Source organism: Mus musculus, chromosome 9, assembly GCF_000001635.26.
Source record: "Mus musculus strain C57BL/6J chromosome 9, GRCm38.p6 C57BL/6J".
Lineage (NCBI taxonomy): Eukaryota > Metazoa > Chordata > Mammalia > Rodentia > Muridae > Mus > Mus musculus.
Genome location: NC_000075.6, coordinates 58,561,113 through 58,577,052, shown reverse-complemented (window position 1 = coordinate 58,577,052; position 15,940 = coordinate 58,561,113).

The following is a 15,940-nucleotide window of genomic DNA, read 5'->3' as shown; positions in this document are numbered from 1 at the left end:
ATTCATAGTCAAAATTGAAAATAGATGTTCATATGGATTTGTGTTATCTTTCAAATATTTTATGCAGTGCTAAAATATTTATGTCAGGGCTTGACACATGCTAGGAAAATGTCCTATCAATGAGCAGTAGCTCCAGCCCCAGCCCCAGTCCCAGACCCTGTTGCTTGAAACTTCTATAGAATTACATGGAGAACAGTTCAAAGATGGATTGTTGGGCCTTGCTTCCTGAGCCTGGGAATAGGACCTGAGCATGCACAACAAGTTTCTCAGGGTCGTTGATACTGCTGGGATTGCAGATTTAAGCCATCATGCCTGATGTGTGCCACTGAGAACCAAATCTCAGGCATTGAGTGGGATCACAATACTTTTTAGCAAGAGTAAGTTGGTGCACATGTTTTTCTTTAGATACCTTTTCTGTTATGGATGTGTAGTAACAATTTTGTCATTTTAGTTTCTATTTAAAATCACAGAAATGGTCTGGTGAGATGGCTCAGTGGGTAAGAGCACCCGACTGCTCTTCTGAAGGTCAGGAGTTCAAATCCCAGCAACCACATGGTGGCTCACAACCATCCGTAATGAGATCTGACTCCCTCTTCCGGAGTGTCTGAGGACGGCTACAGTGTACTTATAATAAATAAATAAATAAATAAATAAATAAATAAATAAACTTTAAAAAAACCACTTGGAAAAAAATTAAAGCCACAGAAATATTATAAGAATATGTTTTAATTTTAATTCCAGGTGTGGGATATAGGGCTGTTTCAGATTGTCCACAGCAGCTATGATTTGCCTCATGCTCTAACAGAGGTGTGATTTTTGCCAGCAGTAGATAGTTTCTGAGATTGTGTGATGTTTGGAATTCTGGGAACTTTTCAGAGGGTATATAAATGCTAGGGCCCTGAGAGAAAGTATGGGTTGTTGGTTGCATTTGTTAAGTAGTCATGCATAAAGAGGAAAGAAGAAGAAAAAGAAGAAGAAGAGGAGGAGGAGGGGAAGGGGAAGAACGGGAAGGAGGGAAGGGGAAGAAGGGGAAAGGGAAGGGGAAGAAGGGGAAGAAGAAGAAGAAGGAGAAGGAGAAGGAGAAGGAGAAGGAGAAGGAGAAGGAGGAGAAATTAGATATCCTGATGGTGAAGATCGAACCTACCTCAAGCAACTTGATGCCCCTACTCAGAAGGAAGTCGTATAATAATAACATCATCCCCTTTACTTTCTATCCTTTTTCTTCTCCTCTCTAGTGTTAGAGTGTTGAAAAGGTGAAAAAAAGTGAATATAGGCTGAAGGGTGGGAGAAAGAAGAACTCACAAAGTAGTAAAGACCAGCTACAGGGATGGGTACCTGAGCCTTAGTTTGTATTTGCCTTGAAATAGCCTTATTTCTTTGCCATTTTTAAAGATAGCTTTACTGGGTATAACAATCTCAGTTGGTACAGATTTACTTTCAGGGTTTTAAACATATTGTTCCATGCTTTCTTAGCTTTTTGGTTGCCAATAAGAGAAATAATATTGCTCTAATATGCCAGTCTTTGTATAGGAATTGACTTTTTTCCTTATGGCTTTTAATACTTTTGCCATGAATGTTTGATATTTTGATTATAAGAAGTCATGGAGGCTGGTGAGATGGCTCAGTGGGTAAGAGCACCCGACTGCTCTTCCGAAGGTCTGAAGTTCAAATCCCAGCAACCACATGGTGGCTCACAACCACCCAAAATGAGATCTGATGCCCTCTTCTGGTGTGTTTGAAGACAGCTACAGTGTACTTACATTAAATAGATAGATAGATAGATAGATAGATAGATAGATAGATAGATAGATAGATAAATAGATAGATAAAAAAATAAATAAAATTTAAAAAAAAAAGAAGTCATGGAGCCGGGCAGTGGTGGCACACACCTTTAATCCCAGCACTTGGGAGGCAGGGGCAGGCGGATTTCTGAGTTGGAGGCCAGCATGGTCTACAAAGTGAGTTCCAGGACAGCCAGGGCTACACAGAGAAACCCTGTCTTGAAAAACCAAAAAAAAAAAAAAAAAGAAGAAGAAGTCATGGAGTGGTTCTTCTCTGGTTATGTATATGGAACCCTAAATTCTTCTTGTGTTTAGGTGTCTATTCTCTAGATTTTGAAGGTTTTCATTGTTTGGTTGTTTTTCGCTATGATTTCATGAAAAGGATTCACTATACCATGGGAATTTTGTTTTTCTTTCTCTCAGCTCTTCCTTCTATCTCATGGATTATTAAGTTTGGTCTCTTGGTTGTGTTACAGAGTTCTTGGGTGTTGTAGTCGTGTCTTTCTCTGTGTAGCCCTGGCTGTCCTGGAACTCACTCTGTAGGCCAGGCTGGCCTCGAACTCAGAAATCCACCTGCCTCTGCCTCCCAAGTGCTGGGATTAAAGGCGTGCGCCACCACTGCCCAGCCGTCATGTCCATTTTTTTAGTTTTGTTTTGTTTCATTTCAATTCTCTTGAGACAACCTCTTATGAAGTCCAGGCTGAGCTAGAACTCACTTCATAGCTGAGGATACTTCAAACTCCCCATCTTCCTGTATCCAATCTCTAATTGGCATTATAGACCAGTGACTATAGCATTCTTCGTTATTGATGTTTGAATGTGGTATTTCTCTGACCTTGTCTTCCAGCCCTGGTCTTTTCCACTCAGGTAGCTAGTGTTCTGACTGAAGGTATCGCCTGAGTGTGTTGGGAGTGGGGTGGAATGCAATGGCCACACTGCAATCTCTATAACAGTGGACCTTCCTCCATGCTTTCAAAACCCCCCGACCGTCAATCACCTGCTAGATCCATGCAGCTGTGGATATCAGGTAGCCCATTGCAGCTTCTGAATTTTCAGGTTCTACAGCAGGGAACAGCAGATGGGGACTCTAGGGGCTGATCCACCTGCTGACCTAGGCTTAGGACCATCAAACTCCAAGCTCACTGTGACTTGATGACATCCCTTCCTGGCCTCAATAGCCACTATTTCTTATGTACGTCACTGATTGATCCAAGCTCCTTGTGACCATTCCCTTGGCCTTCCCTCTCTTTACAACTGCTTTCCATAGCTGTCTTTCAGCTTGGCATTTCAGCAAGTTAAGTTCAGGCTCCCCAACTTACAGGTGTTTCCTAGTCTCAGGACAAGAGGCCAGCTCAATTTTAAATAACAGTCTCTCTATCAAGATGACCCTGATCACTGCCCTCCAGGACCTGCTGAGTGACAAAATAGGATTCTGATCCATCTGTTGGGGCAGACCCTGGATCTAAGGTTTTATGAGGACTGTGGGCTTTTTCTATGAGGCAGGACTTCCTGTCAGTTTTCCCTGAGGCCCACTTATTTTACTTTGTGTGGCTGTGGTTGGATGTCTTGGTTTACATCTTTTTGGTACATCACCTGCTGCTTTTTCTATATTTTCCAGGTATCCCATTACCTTTGCTATTCTTTTCTTTTTTTAAAAAAAAGAAGATTTATTTATTTATTTTATGTATGTGAGTACACTGTAGCTGTCTTCAGACACACCAGAAGAGGGCATCAGATCCCATCACAGATGGTTGTAGCCACCATGTGGTTGCTGGGAATTGAACTCAGGACCTTTGGAAGAGCAGTCAGTGCTCTTAACCACCGAGTCATCTCTTCAGCCCTGGAACAAACTTTTTTTTAAAAAATATTTATTTATTTATTTATTTATTTATTATATGTAAGTACGCTGTAGCTGTCTTCAGACACTCCAGAAGATGGCATCAGATTTTGTTACGAATGGTTGTAAGCCACCATGAACAAACTTTTATGTTTATTATTATTCTAACTCTCCTTTATTGGGCTGCAGGGAGGCAGCTTCTAGTCCTCTGCCTTTCCTGGAAGTCAGCCCTCTTTAGATTTAGGTTTCTGTGTCTGGCGTGATAGCTCAGAGGATAAAAGCACTGCTGCCTCACCCGACAACCTAGGTTCATTCCCCAGAACCCAGAGGTGAGAGGAGAGGACCCAATTCTGCAAGTTGTCCTCTGTCCCCCCACACCCTGCCACACACACACACATAATGGGCCACACCTGTGCCCACACACAGGCACACAAAATAAATGCAAATGTGAATTAGCTTGACTAGCCTTCACGTTTCTTTTCATTTATTCTGTTCAATACTGCTGGGATCTTTTAATCTGAAAATTAATGTCTAGTACTCAAGATGGATCCTGACATTCTGTGTTCTTTGTTTTCTTTCTGAAATGTTTGATTTTTCTGAATTTGTTCTCTATTTTATCTTTTATCTCATAATTCTCATCTCTTTAATTTTTTAAAATTTATTCTAAGAGAATTCCTTTACCTGCCAATTCTTCTATGACATTTCTAACTTCAGCAATTATACTTAAAATTTAAGGGTAATTTTTTTCACGCCATTGCTGTTCTTTTATCATAAAATTTGTACCATTTTATGGATATGCTACCACTTTAAAATCATTCTAGAACTAGAAAGTGTAAAAGGTTTTTTGTTTTGCATATTTTTTTTTCTGATTTCCACATTCTTTTTTTTTTTTTTTTTTTTTTGAGACAGGGTTTCTCTGTGTAGCCCTGGCTGTCCTGGAACTTTGTAGACCAGGCTGGCCTTGAACTCAGAAATCTGCCTGCCTCTGCCTCCCAAGTGCTGGGATTAAGGCATGCACCACCACACCTGGCTGCTTTCCACATTCTTTATTTCTCTTGGGCTAGAAGCTTTTTGTTTTTTTGTTTTTCTAAGATTTATTTATTTATTTACTTATTTATTTATTTATTTATTATAGGTAAGTACACTGTAGCTGTCTTCAGACACACCAGAAGAGGGCATTAGATCTCATTACAGATGGTTGTGAGCCACCATGTGGTTGCTGGGATTTGAACTCAGGACCTTCAGAAGAACAGTCAGTGCTCTTAACCCTGAGCATCCTCTCCAGCCTGGGCTAGAAGTTTTTTAAAAATGTTTTAACGTGATGTTTTTCTTATATTTGTCTGTGTAGCAGTCTACTTTTGCTGTCTTATATTTATAAAAGAGTAATCATATTGATTTGCCTGCATTGATAGATGCATTCCCTATATGTTCCATGAATATAGGTCTATATTTCTTTCTCTTTTTGTCTTCTATTTTTCTATCTTATGTTACCATAAAGAAAATGCTGCCCAGAGGTTCCGTGAACCAGAATTGTTATTTCTCAAAGAATGGCACTGGGGTTGAATGGTGGTGGTATAAGGCGTGGCTCCAGGGTCTGAGGAAGATGACTACACAGTTCAAAGGGAAAATGTTTTATTTCTGCAGAGCAGTTCATGCCACACTTTATGCAAGCAAGCAAGCAAGCAAGCACACAAGGGTCCTCTGGAGTTTTACTGCTAATGAGAAATGTCCTGTGCCTCTGAGTAGTCAAAGCTTGGCTTACACTCTTATGTGACTGACTAATACAGCACAGTGCAGATTCTAGGAAAAGGGGAAGGAAGCCTGTTCTGATTCCAAGAGCTGAACCTGGAGAGATCTGAATTTCTGCAAAGTCGCTTCTTCACAGATCTACTGTTATTTTTTATATATGCGCACCATGTGAATGCCTGCTGCCTGTGAAGGCCAGAAGAGGGTGACTGATTCTCTAGAATCGGAGTTGCAGAGAGTTGTGGGTGCTGAGAACCGAATCAGGTCCTTGGCAAGAACAACAATGTTAACTTCTGATCCACCTCTCCAGGCTGCTACAATTGTTTAAAATGGAACCCTGTCTTATTTACTTCTGTGAAAGAAAAGACTGCATCTGCGTAAACTTCCCACAGGCAATGCCTTAGGAAGGAGGAGGCTTTGTTCTGATACTTATCCATTGTGATGAGTAACATTGTCAGTGTTGGGTAAGCATGTCTGTGGGGGAGGAGGAGAAAGGTAATTGTTGTTGCAAGATTCAGCCTGCTGTGAACAGCACCCTAGGCAAGGTGCCCTGGATTGTATGCATTCTACATTTGGAGAAATCTAGTTGAACACAAGAAGGGAAGGAATAGGTGGGCATGCATTTATTCTCTCTCTGCTCCTGGATATGATATGACTAGCTAGCTCAAGTTCCCACATTGACTGCCTTACACTGATGGACTATTGCCTGAGATTGTAAAACAAACAAGCCCTCTTGTACATAAATTGCTTTTTGACTGGATATTGTATCACAGCAACAGAAATGAAGTCAGGACACCCACCTAGAAACCTTTAGTTTTTTTCTTAATGCCATCTGCTTGAGTTCTGTGTGAGAAAAGGTAACAAGGGGCAGTCGCCATCAGGGGCGGACATCTCAAGAAGATGTTTATGGGAAGATGTCCACATCATTTCTTCTCTACCTTTTCACCTGCAAATGTGGGGGCTCTGCCAGGAGTGCCGCCTCCTCCTCAGCTTCCTGTACTCATTTCATTCTCTGTGGTGCAAAGTTTAGTCACTTTGTTAGCATGCTAATTCAGTGTCAGTAGAAGGAAAAGACAAACATGTATGCTTCTTTACCATTGTTACTGGGTTTTTTGTTGTTGTTGTTGTTGTTTTTGTTTTTCGAGACAGGGTTTCTCTGTATAGCCCTGGCTGTCCTGGACCTCACTTTGTAGACCAGGCTGGCCTCAAACTCAGAAATCCGCCTGCCTCTGCCTCCCGAGTGTTGGGATTAAAGGTGTGCGCCACCACGCCCGGCTGTTCCTGGTTTTTAAAAGATTTCTTTTTTATTATTTTATTTTAGTTTTTAAGACAGGGTCTCACTGTATAGCTGTGGCTATCCTGGAACTCACTGTGAACTCTGGGCTGGCCTGGAACTCATGGAGATCCACCTGCATCTGCCTCCCAAGTGCAGGGATTAAAGGCATGCATCACTATTCCTGGCTATAAAATTATTTTTATTTTTCAATTGTGTGTATGTGCGCACTCCTACAGTGACCAGAAAAGGATGTAGGATGCTCTGTAGCTGGACTTCCAGGCATCTGTGAGTCACCCTATGTAGGTGCTGGGAATCGAACTTAGTTTCTCTGCAAGAGCAGCGAGAGCTCTTAATTGCTGAGTCATCTCTTCAGCATCATTTGTTAATATTTTGTTTGTAATTTTTATATGTCTTTGAAAATGAGAGTGTTCAAGCCAGGCAATGGTGGCACACACCTTTAATCCCAGCACTTGGGAGGCAGAGGCAGGCAGATTTCTGAGTTTGAGGCTAGCCTGGTCTACAGAGTGAGTTCCAGGACAACCAAGGCTATACAGAGAAACCTTGTCTTGAAAAAAATAAATGAGAGTGTTCTATAGACTTTGTTTTCCTTTATGGTTGTCTTTCTTTGGTTCTGAGGTCATGGTTAGAGAGTAACCTGACAGAAGAATTAGCTCTCATTTCCTGAAGTTATCTAAACAGTGGACCAAGAAAGTATAGCATAATAGCAACCTGGGAATAATCTTTCAAGTGTAGATTCCATTCATCTTTGTACAATCACAGGGAAAAAATATGGAAGGATAGATATAAATTGACATATTTACACATAAATTGATAAATTATGTCTTGGAAGCAGAAAGATTAGGGAGAAAAAAGCTTTATATTCTATATGTATCTACATCGTGATGTGTTTATTAAAAGATAAAGAGAGAGGGTTTTGGTGGATGTGTAGTCAGGTATGAGGGAAGGGGGTGCCTTGGCTGGTCCATGCTGAGTCATCCCTTCCCCTAGAATAGAGTTTATTCAGGGCATGAGGAGGGGAGTTAAGAGGGTAGTAGAGTCAGAGAAAGGAAGAGAGAGAGAGAGAGAAAGAGAGAGAGAGAGAGAGAGAGAGAGAGAGAAGCAGAGGAGTAGAGGCTGGCCATAAGCATGTGGGGAGAAAGGGGGGAAGGGATGAGAGGACAGAGTAGGAGCAGGAAGGCAAGAGCAAGAGAGAGAGGAGGGGGTAAGCAGCCCTGTTTATAGTGAGTCAGACATACCTGGCTGTTACTAGGTAACTGTGGGGAGGAGCTTAGACAAAATGCTAACACATTGTTCTTTTTTTCTATCTCCCCCACCCCTTTTTTTGAGACATGCTTTCTTTGCATAGCCCTGGAACTTGCTCTGTACACCAGGCTGGCCTTGAACTCAGAGCTCAGGATGCACCTGCTGCTGTGTCCTCAGCGCTGGGATTAAGGACACATGCCACTATCAACCAACTCTCACTGTTCAGTTTTTAAAATAATCACTAAATATAACATCTGAATCAAAAATAAAAGATCCTATGGGAAAGATTCCCAGGCCAAATTTTTGGAGACTTTTAGTTCGCCGAGTTTAGGAAGCCAAGAAGTAGATATATTTTTAAAATATTTTCTAGGAAAAGGTTGGTAGAATTTATGCCTTAGCATATACAAGCTTAGACTTTAACACCCAGCACCAAAAATTTAAAAATTAGTCAACCAGTAAACAGATAAGTAAATATGGATCCAGATAAATCAGGTGTGTAGTTGAGTTTAGAAGGCATTAGTATAAATATTATAGGGATTATCTCTTTTCTTTGAGTCATGAAAATATTTGCCTATAATACTTTATGGACCTGAGGATTCATGGGGGAGGTCCAGATAAACTGAGAACATACAGTTTTTCAAAATTTTCCTCTTCTAGCCGATCATGGTGGCACATGCCTTTAATCCCAGCACTCGGGAGGCAGAGGCAGGCAGATCTCTGAGTTCGAGGCCAGCCTGGTCTACAGAGTGAGTTCCAGGACAGCCAGGGCTTCACAGAGAAACCCTGTCTCGTAAAACAAAAAAAAATTAAAAAAAAAATTTTTTTTCCTCTTCTTTTTCCTCTCTCCCTCCTGGCCTTTCTCTCCCTTGGTTTCTGTTTTTTGAGGTGGATTGTTTTTCTTCTTAAATTTAATTTTATGTGTATGGATGCTTTGCTTACATGCATATCTATGTATCACATGCGTGCCTGGAGCCCACAGAGGCAAGAAGAGGGCATCAGAACCACTGGAACTGGACTTAGACCGTTGTGAGCCATTATATTGGTGTTGGGGATCTAACCCCTGTCCACAGTAACAGCAGCCAGTGCTCTTAACTGCTAAGCCATCTCTCTAGCCTCTTGAGATAGATCTTACTTTGTAGCTTCAGCCAGGTGGCACTCACTATTTAGACCAACCAGGCTGGCCTCAAACCAGCTATGAGGCCAAAGATAATCTTAAACTCCTAGAGTTTCTGCCTCCATCTCAAAAGTGCTAGGGTTAGATGTGTACAGCACTCTCTTCTGGCCTCTTCAGGTATTGCATGCATGTGATGTACAAATATAAATGCAGGCAAAACACCCATACACATAATATAAAAAATAAATAAATCTCAAAAAGGGTGTGTGTGTTAATCCTTACATTAAAAATACACACACACACACACACATATTGATTTATATGCTTGGATATATATATAAAAATTAGCAAAAAATGCCTTATAGTTTATAAAATAATATAAAATTAGAGGGTATTTTGGATTTGGTTTGCTTTTTATTTTTATAGTATGACATTGTGAGCACTAACAGATTATTAGTCTTGAAAAGTATAATATATTTATTATATATCGTATAATATTATATTTCATAAATCACTGAAAACATGTGATATCTGAAGCTGGGTTGTTTCATTTAACATGACGATCTTCAGTTTCATCCATTTTCCCAAATTATTTTTCCAAATAATTTTGTTCTTCATCATGGTTGAATAAAACTTCATTTTTTTTCTTTCTTTCTTTTTCTTTTTTCTTTTCTTTTCTTTTTTTTTTTTTTTTTTTGGTTTTTCGAGACAGGGTTTCTCTGTATAGCCCTGGCTATCCTGGAACTCACTCTATAGACCAGGCTGGCCTCAAACTTAGAAATCTGCTTGCCTCTGCCTCCCAAGTGCTGGGGTTAAAGGCGTGTGCCACCACTGCCCGGCAAAATTTCATTTTTATATGTAAAGCAAACAGGTGTAAACTGATGAGAGAGCCTTCCGCTTGGGCAGGAAGTGCTTTCCCTGCTGAGCCATCTATCTCCCTAGCCCCTTATCATCTTCATTCTGAGAGATGTCCTTGGCCTTACCGCCCGACATTTAATTGGTCTTCAACTGTGCCCGGTTGCTTTTGTTTGTTTGTTTGTTTGTTTGTTTACTGTCTGTTGGGTTTGTCCTGGAATTCCCACCCTATGGCCTCCACCTCTCAAACTCTGTGGGATTCTAAATCTGTACCTCCAAATCCTGCTTCTTCTTATATTGTTGACCTCCCATATTTAACCTTACATATTATCTGTTAATTACTAGTGGGGGGTGGAGGAGTTGAGACAGACTCACTGTGTAGTCCTGGCAAGTCTGTAACTTGCTATGTGGATTTGTAATATTCAACCTTTTAAGTTTATACCCATAAAGGGAAGCAGGAATTGAGGTGAAAATCTGCTAGCTCAGTGAAGCAACCTTCTTTTCTTAACTGTATACAAAAATATCTACTTAGAAGCCTGATCCTACAATAAACTGCTAGCTCTTTAGAAATCTCTTTCTCTGTGTGTCATTCTATGGAGGCAGTCTACCTTTCTCTTAAGCCCCTCCAAACCCGAGGTTCCTTTGCTGTCTTACCTGTGCCTGCCAGACACTTCTCTGTGGTTCCTGCAAGCCCAAAGAGAAAATCCCTATCTCTTACTGAGAGCTCCTTCCATGAAGCTCTTCCAAGCCAAAAGAGACAGAGCTCTATCAAAGGTCCAACTGCTTATAAAAGACGTCTCTAGCCGGGTGTTGTGGCACACGCCTTTAATCCCAGCACTCGGGAGGCAGAGGCAGGCAGATCTCTGAGTTGGAGGCCAGCCTGGTCTACAAAGTGAGTTCCAGGACAGCCAGGGCTATACAGAGAAACCCTGTCTCAAAAAACCAAAAAAAAAAAAAAAAAAAAAAAAGAAGTCTCTAGCTCCTTCCCTTGGCAGGCTGAACCATGTCACCTTCCCTTGGCAGGCTAAACCATGTCACCTTCATGGTAGGTGGCTTCAAGCCAAGTCTATAGGGTTGAACCATTTTTCCTTTATGGTGGGGTAGCTCGACTTTGCCTCAGATCATAGAGCAAAGACCACACAACTTCTCCTAAGCAACTTGCCTTAGAACAGGCAGGAACATTCCATCTGTTAGCATTCTTATGTATGAAGACGTTTAGAAGTACTCCCAAACTGCTTCTCTAGAGGACACTTAGCTGCATTTGACAACACAATATCTTTCTAAGCTTGTATATTTTGCTAACAGTTAGGTTTTCTACATACAATATTCAAATATCCTGTAACATGAACTAGCTGGGACAGGCTGGTACTCCTTATACCTGCCTCCTAAGTTCTAGTATTACAGGTTTATGCCAGCTAGGCAATTCATTTTATAAATTTCAATATTTCCTGTTTTCCTATTACTACCTTTTTTTTAATAACAGCAAGCTCCTCCTTACTTTCTCCAAAGACATAAATTCTCTTTAAAATTTTTCTTTTGAGTCAGAGTCTCATGTGTATCAGACTGATCTAAAAGGTAATATGTAACTGAGGATCACTTAGAACTTCTCATGCTCCTGTGACTACCTACTGAATTCTGGCATTACACATGGCTGCCCCTATATCTGGTATATTTACTGCTAGGAACTGAACCTAGGGCTTCATGCTAGTGCTCTGCCAACTGAACTACACTTCCAACCTCAGCTTTAAAATATACATATTTATATATACTTAACATTTTATATAGATATAAATATACAAATAAACAAATAAAAATATAAATAAATAATAAACAAACAAATGCATAGCTATGATATATAATATTATTATAATTATGATATATAATGTAAATATTGTATATAAATATTGTATATAAATATATATTTATTTTATGTGTATGAGTGCTTTGCCTGCATATAAATATAAATATATATATATATATATATATATATTTCCTCTGTTCACTGAATTAGCTCTGGGTCTTTCCAGGTTGAGTCTCTACTTGTTCACCTTATTATTATCATCTTACTATCATCTTACTTACCCACTGGGTAGGTAGTTCAGGCCGGTCACACACTTGGGTCAATCTATTTGCCTCAGCTACCGGGTGCTCCCACAACAGCAGATCACACCCAGCTCCCTGCTGGTCCTTGTCCATTGTGTTTCCTACGTGTCATACTAAGCTGATAGTTAACTTCACTCATTCATTCTCACAGTTTAATTTCCAGTTCCTAGACAGACATTTCCCCTTAATTGCAAGATTGAGGGAGGGCTCTCAGCTTGAGGTCAGATGCAGTGGTAAAGCTCCCAATAGGTAAGTAAAGGAGGGGGAAGGTCGGTGCTTTATGTTAGTCAGGGGTGGAACTGTCCCCCCTTCTTTCTTCTTTTCCTCCACTTATATTTCAAAATCACCGAATTGTCTCGAACCTGATCAGCTTCTTTGATCTCAAGAGCTGATAAAGACTGCTTGTCAGGCAGATTCTCCAATCTGAGTAGAGACTGTCAGTCATACCTGGTTCCCATAGTCTTGGTCACAGTTTGCAACTGGCTGCCAGTCAAAGGGGCAGGAGAGAGAATGGCTGGCCCGCTCTTCAGAACACATCTCTAAGTAATGACTCCAGGTTCTACTCTTGTTTCTGGCCCTTACTGACTCCAAATTTTTTGGGGGGGGGAAATCTGGGTTGGAGGACTGGCTCAGCAGGCAGCAGCACTTTGTTGCCTTTGCAGAGGACCCGGTTTAGGTTCCCAGCATCCACATGGCAGCTTACAACCATCCAGAAAGCCCAGTGCTGGAGAATCTAACAACATTTTCCTACCTCTGTGAATATCAGGCACATGCACATATGCAGGGAAAGCATTCAAATGTATAAAGAACAAATAATCTAAAAACAAAGAAAAAAGTCTCTAACTTATTTAAATCTCTGCTATATCTATTTAGCATGCAAACGCATCTTCATTTATACCATCTTTGGTAACCTTTAATTTTTTCAAATCCTACTTTTAATGATGGTTCTTAAATGCTTTAACCCCCCTTTAGCCCACCACCCACCAAAGGTAGTGGGAAAGAAAGGATGGGCAGGGTGGGGGGTGAGGGGTGGGGAGTGGACCTGTTTAGAAAGGTTCTTTGGAGCAACTCCAGTCTATGTTGTCTGGAAATCGGCAGTTCAGTTCACAGGTCAGCAGAAGCAGCTCAGTCCACTCATAAACCCTTCATGGATACATCAGTAGTCTAGTTTGGTAGAGTCGGGTTAGCAATAGTGGTGACAAGACCTAGCACAGACAGCCAGACCTCTGCCCTGGCACCAATCAGCAGGAGGGACCAGAGCCAACAGGAATGTCAGGAGAAGTTCTCTGCTGTGCCTCTCTCAGGGAAGCAAAGTTCAGAGAAGACTCAAGACTCACAGACATTGAATAGCTGGCTCTATAAGCAAGCCAAGCTCAGCCTCCATCACTGGCCTTCAAGTCCTATTTGTACCCTCCAAACATCAAGTGTCCTCCATGAGTCTTGCCTCAGCATTTGTATCTGTCTCAGCTGACATCACTCTGCCAATCAGAAGGAGTCTGCAGAAGCAGCAAGAAACTGCAGCATACCACTAGAAGTTTTTTGGTGCATTTTTCTCTATGGAGTCGCAACAAATGGAGCTCAACTATGCAATGTAAGGTGGACCAATAATGTGTGTTGTTAGCAAAGAATTCTTCATCACATGTCCTTTCACATGCTCGCTTTAGAAGAACATCTTTTTTTTGTGTCTGCTTCAGCTAAATGTTCTCTCTCTCTCTCTCTTTCTTTCTTTCTTTCTCTCTTTCTTTCTTTCTTTGGATTTTTCTAGACAGGGTTTCTCTGTGTAGCCCTGGCTGTTCTGGAACTCACTTTGTAGACCAGGCTGTCCTGGAACTCAGAAATCCGCCTGCCTCTGCCTTCCGAGTGCTAGGATTAAAGGTGTGGGCCACCATGCCTGGCCTTTACCTAAACATTCTTTGTCAAATCTGCCTTAGTCTTTCACCTGTGTCCACTTCAGGAAAACACTCCTTCACATGTTTGCCCCAGCCAAAACACCATCCAACCAACTTTCCAAAGAACCCTTAAATTTCCACTTCAATCTCCATTAACTGATTTTTCCTTTTGTGGACTTCTGCTGCACTGGATTCTATTAATCTTCAACTTGCAGTAATCAATCTTCAGCCTACAATGCTCCTTTTTCATTATCATGGCTAGTATTTTTGTCTTCATAGATTACAAAGCATCCTCCACTCCCACCACCTCCTTTAATGCTGAGGTTGAGTTCAGGCAGTACGTTTCTTGAATGCTAGACACGCAACCCGACCATCTTGGGCATGAAGCATGATGGAAAATACCCAGACCTATAAAAGATGTTTATAATCACCCATGCCATGAGATGGGGCGGTGGCACATGCCTGTCAGCCTAGTGACTTGGAAGACTTAGGTGGGAAGAGAGTAATTTGAGGCTAGCCTTGGCTACACAGCAAGATTCCGTGTCAGAAAAACAAAATGAGCATGCTGTGTATTGCGGGAGATCAATTCATTCTACTTCTTAGAGCTACTACCCAAAATCTTCATGTTCCCCCAATCTCAGCCTATGCTTTCTTCCCTTATGATAGATGATGACCTTGCCTTATCTGTAACAGAGGAGAAAACAGAAAGCAAGCTACCAGTTGTATCTATCAATTTCCCTGTTCACAGTCTATTACCTATCTTCTATCCTTCCTTCTAGTCTATGTAAGGAGTGGTTCTCCCCAGCCCTGGGTCATGGCCTATATACTAATCATCCTATCTGGGCTCCATTAAGGGCCTTACCGCAGTGTGGCAGATGTGGGTTTGCCAAGAAAGAGAAAAGGCAAGAATGACTACGAAGTGTTTGGCTGGAACTGCTAGAAGATTGGGGTTAATCACCAGGCAGGGAAGACTCATTTTGTTTTGTGAACAGTGGTTGGGATGTGAAAGTTCCGGGAAACAAAAGTTAAGCAAAGACATAAATAGGTCTCTGGTTACCCAAATCTCAAGGACTCAGTCTTAGCTGGAGAGTTTCCTTAGACAAGTGGATTTCAGTCCAAGCCATCAGACGGGATGAGATGACAGCGGGGTGGGAAAAACCCCAGAAGGAAAGAGATCTGAGTAGGCTCAGGCCTGGGAATCCCCAACGTTAGGGGGTTGTGGAGAGAAGAGCCCAGCACAGGAAACTAGAAGGTGAATGGAAAAGCAAGGGAAGACTGCGTTTCAGATGCAAGACCGGCCAGGCGTGGTGGCGCGCCTGTAGTCCCAGTAGCTTGGAAGGCTGGGGCAGGGTTGTGCCACGAGTTCAAGGCCAGGACCCTGGGTGTCAGATGCAAGACCAATGGGTAAGAGAACCCTCTTCAGCTGTGTTTCCTCCTGTCACTGCTGGGGAACTCATGGGAGCAAGAGCCCTGGTCAGCCTTGGCAAGAACTTGGAGGGAAAGAAGGGAGTAAACTCCTTGTCACTTCTTGGCCTGATAGGCTGCCTGCCCACTGTGCTATCCTGCTACAGGGCCAAGGAAATTCCCTTTCTAGAGCTCTTGGAGAGAAACAGTCAATGGTTCAACAGACTGCAGGCACATCTGGGGAGGATGCACAAAAGAAAAGGAGGCAGGTACCCAGCACAGCTAAGCTACTTCTTTCTCTTGGCCATGTAAGTCTTCCATAGCAGGCTTGACAGGTGAGCCTAGTAGTCTGCTCTCCAGCCTGTTGAACAACCTACCCTACACCCCATTTCCCCCAGTCAGGGGTAGGGCATTCTCGAGTTTGAGCTTTCAGGCAGCTACAATATAGCAGCCAGGGAAGAATATGGGGATTGAGGAGATGAACCAGAGTCCCTGTCTTCAGGGAGTTTTTTTCTTTCTTCAAACATTCGTGTATTTATTTAATGTGTGTGTGTGTGTGTGTGTGTGTGTGTGTGTGTGTGTGTGTGTGGTGTGCACATGTGTGCTTGAATCAGAGCACACGCACTACTGTGCATGTGTGTCATGACGCATATGGAGGTCAGAGGCAACTCG